Below are 4,842 nucleotides of genomic sequence, written 5' to 3' on the forward strand. Positions count from 1 at the left end.
ATTAATCCCTGTTTTGGGGACCCGAAGTGATTTCCACGATCGATGAACCCCGTGGTGCATTTACGTGTCGGACATAAACAGTCACAATTTGGGCCAATTCTGGTCCGTTTCCTGGACTATTACTCACCATTTTGGGGTCCGAGAGCGATTGCCTCGACTGACAATCCTCGGGATGCGTTTACGTGTCCGTCGTCAGCACTCACAGTTTTGGCCAAGTCTGACCCGCTTTGTGGACTATTACTCACCGTTTTGGGGTGCCGAAGTGATTTCCATAGTTGTTGAACCCTAAGGTGCGCTTACGTGTCGTCATCAACACTCGCAGTTTTAGCCGATTCTGGTCCGTTTCGTGGACTATTACTCACTATTTTGGGGTCCCGCAGTGATTTCCACGATTGACGAACCCCGGGGTGCGTTTACGTGTCGGTCATCAACGCTCCCGGTTTTTGTCGATTCTGACCTGTTTCGTGGACTATTACTCACCATTTTGGGGGTCCCAAATCGATTTCCATGGTTGTCGAACCCCAAGGTGTGCTTACGTGTTGGTCATCAAGACTCGCAGTTTGGGCCAATTCTGGCCCGTTTCTTGGACTATTACTCATTTTTGTGGTCCCGAAGTGATTTCCATGATTGACGAACCCGGGGGTGCGTTTACGTGTCGGTCATCAACACTCACAATTTGAGCTAATTCTGGTCTGTTTCGTGGACTATTACTCACCGTTTTGGGGGTCCCATAGTGATTTCCACGATTGACGATCCCTAGGGTGCCTTTACGTGTCCGTCGTCAAACACTCATAGTTTTGGCCAATTCTGACCAGCTTCCTGGACTATTACTCACCGTTTTGGGGTCCCAAAACGATTTCCATAGTTGTTTAACCCCAAGGTGCGCTTATGTGTCGGTCATCAACACTCACAGCTTTGGCCGATTCTGGCCCGTTTCGTGGACTATTACTCACTATTTTGGGGCCCCGGAGTGATTTCCATGATTGACGAAACCCGGGGTGCATTTACGTGTTGATCATCAACACTCACAATTTGGGCCAATTCTGGTTTGTTTCGTGGACTATTACTCACCGTTTTGGGGGTGCCAGAGCGATTTACACGATTGGCGCTCCCTAGGGTGCCTTTACGTGTCCGTCGTGAAACACTCACAGTTTTGGCCAATTCTGACCCGATTCATGGACTATTACTCACTGTTTTGGGGTCCAGAAGCGATTTCCGTAGTTGTTGAACCCTAAGGTGCGCTTACGTGTCGTCATCAACACTCGCAGTTTTGGCTGATTCTGGCCCGTTTCGTGGACTATTACTCACTGTTTTGGGGACCCGGAGTGATTTCCACGATCAACGAACCCTGGGGTGCGTTTACGTGTCGGTCATCAACACTCATAATTTGGGCCAATGCTGGACCGTTTCATGGACTATTAGTCACCGTTTTGGGGTCCCAGAGCGATTTCCTCGACTGATGATCCTCGGGAGGCGTTTACGTGTCCGTCGTCAAACATTCACAATTTTGGTCAATTCTGACCCGCTTCATGGACTATTACTCACCGTTTTGGGGTGCCGAAGTGATTTCCATAGTTGTTGAACCCTAAGGTGTGCTTATGTGTCGTCATCAACACTCGCAGTTTTGGCCGATTCTGGCCCGTTTCATGGACTATTACTCCCTGTTTTGAGGTCCCGGAGTGATTTCCACGATTGACCAACCCCGGGGTGCGTTTACGTGTCGGTCATCAACACTCCTGGTTTTTGTCAATTCTGACCCATTTCATGAACTATTACTCAGCGTTTTGGGGGTCTCAAAGCGATTTCCATGGTTGTCGAACCCCAAGGTGTGCTTATGTGTTGGTCGTCAAGACTCGCAGTTTGGGCCGATTCTCGCCCGTTTCTTGGACTATTACTCAGTTTTGTGGTACCGAAGTGATTTCCACGATTGACGAACCCTGGGGTGCATTTACGTGTCGGTCATCAACACTCACAATTTGGGCCAATTCTGGTCCGTTTCGTGGACTATTACTCACCGTTTTTGCGTCCCAGAGCGACTTCCTCGACTGACGATCCCCAGGATGCGTTTACGTGTCCGTAGTCAACACTCACAGTTTTGGCCAATTCTGACCTGCTTCGTGGACTATTACTCACCGTTTTGGGGGTGCCAGAGCGATTTACACGATTGACGATCCCTAGGGTGCCTTTACGTGTCCGTCGTCAAACACTCAGAGTTTTAGCCAATTCTGACCCACTTCGGGGTCTATTACTCACTGTTTTGGGGTCCTCAAGCGATTTCCATAGTTGTTGAACCCCAAGGAGTGCTTACGTGTCGGTCATCAACACTCGCAGTTTTGTCCGATTCTGGCCCGTTTCATGGACTATTACTCACCGTTTTGGGGTCCCAGAGCGATTTCCACGATTGACGATCCCTAGGGTGCCTTTACGTGTCCGACGTCAAACACTCACAATTTTGGCCAATTCTGATCCGCTTCTGGTCTATTACTCACCATTTTGGATTCCTGAAGCGATTTCCATTGTCGTTGAACCCCAAGGTGCGCTTACGTGTCGGTCATCAACACTCTTAGTTTTGGCCGATTCTGGCCCCTTTCGTGGACTATTACTCACTGTTTTGGGGTCCCGGAGTGATTTCCACGATTGACGAACCCCGGGGTGCGTTTACGTGTCGGTCATCAACACTTGCGGTTTTTATCGATTCTGACCCGTTTCGTGGACTATTACTCACCATTTTGGGTGTCCTAAAGCGATGTCCATGGTTGTCGAACCCCAAGGTGTGCATACGTGTTGATCGTAAAGAATCGGAGCTTGAGCCGTTTGTTGGACTATTACTCAGTTTTGTGGTCCCGAAGTGATTTCCATGATTGACGAACCCCATGGTGCATTTACATGTTGGTCATCAACACTCACAATTTGGGCCAATTTTGGTCTTTTTCGTGGACTATTACTCACCGTTTTGGGGGGTGCCAGAGCGATTTACACGATTGACGATCCCTAGGGTGCCTTTACATGTCCGTCGTCAAACACTCAGAGTTTTAGCCAATTCTGACCCGCATCGTGGTCTATTACTCACTGTTTTGGTGTCCTCAAGCGATTTCCATAGTTGTTGAACCCCAAGGAGCGCTTACGTGTCGGTCATCAACACTCGCAGTTTTGTCCGATTCTGACCCGTTTCGTGGACTATTACTCACTATTTTGGGGACCCGGAGTGATTTTCACGATCGACGAACCCCGGGGTGCGTTTACGTGTCGGTCACAAACACTCACAATTTGGGCCAATTCTGGTCCGTTTCGTTGACTATTACTCACCGTTTTGGGGTCCCAGAGCGATTTCCTCGACTTACGATCCTCGTGATGCATTTACGTGTCCGTCGTCACCACTCACAGTTTTGGCCAATTCTGACCCGCTTCGTGGACTATTACTCACCGTTTTGGGGTGCCGAAGTGATTTCCATAGTTGTTGAACCCTAAGGTGCCCTTACGTGTCGGTCATCAACACTCACAGTTTTGTCCGATTCTGGCCCGTTTCATGGACTATTACTCACCGTTTTGGGGTCCCAGAGCGATTTCCACGATTGACGATCCCTAGGGTGCCTTTACGTGTCCGACGTCAAACACTCACAATTTTGGCCAATTCTGATCCGCTTCTGGTCTATTACTCACCATTTTGGATTCCTGAAGCGATTTCCATTGTCGTTGAACCCCAAGGTGCGCTTACGTGTTGGTCATCAACACTCTTAGTTTTGGCCGATTCTGGCCCCTTTAGTGGACTATTACTCACTGTTTTGGGGTCCCGGAGTGATTTCCACGATTGACGAACCCCGTGGTGCGTTTACGTGTCGGTCATCAACACTTGCGGTTTTTATCGATTCTGACCCGTTTCGTGGACTATTACTCACCATTTTGAGTGTCCTAAAGCGATGTCCATGGTTGTCGAACCCCAAGGTGTGCATACGAGTTGATCGTAAAGAATCCCAGCTTGAGCCGTTTGTTGGACTATTACTCAGTTTTGTGGTCCCGAAGTGATTTCCATGATTGACGAACCCCGTGGTGCATTTACATGTCGGTCATCAACACTCACAATTTGGGCCAATTCTGGTCTTTTTCGTGGACTATTACTCACCGTTTTGGGGGGTGCCAGAGCGATTTACACGATTGACGATCCCTAGGGTGCCTTTACGTGTCCGTCGTCAAACACTCAGAGTTTTAGCCAATTCTGACCCGCATCGTGGTCTATTACTCACTGTTTTGGTGTCCTCAAGCGATTTCCATAGTTGTTGAACCCCAAGGAGCGCTTACGTGTCGGTCATCAACACTCGCAGTTTTGTCCGATTCTAACCCGTTTCGTGGACTATTACTCACTATTTTGAGGACCCGGAGTGATTTTCACGATCGACGAACCCCGGGGTGCATTTACGTGTCGGTCACAAACACTCACAATTTGGGCCAATTCTGGTCCGTTCCGTTGACTATTACTCACCATTTTGGGGTCCCAGAGCGATTTCCTTGACTTACGATCCTCGTGATGCATTTGCGTGTCCGTCGTCAACACTCACAGTTTTGGCCAATTCTGACCCGCTTCGTGGACTATTACTCACCGTTTTGGGGTGCCGAAGTGATTTCCATAGTTGTTGAACCCTAAGGTGCACTTACGTGTCGGTCATCAACACTCGCAGTTTTGTCCGATTCTGGCCCGTTTCATGGACTATTACTCACCGTTTTGGGGTCCCAGAGCGATTTCCACGATTGACGATCCCTAGGGTGCCTTTACGTGTCCGACGTCAAACACTCACAATTTTGGCCAATTCTGATCCGCTTCTGGTCTATTACTCACCATTTTGGATT

This window comes from Triticum aestivum, chromosome 4B (genome assembly GCF_018294505.1).
Source record: "Triticum aestivum cultivar Chinese Spring chromosome 4B, IWGSC CS RefSeq v2.1, whole genome shotgun sequence".
Taxonomy (NCBI): Eukaryota; Viridiplantae; Streptophyta; class Magnoliopsida; order Poales; family Poaceae; genus Triticum; species Triticum aestivum.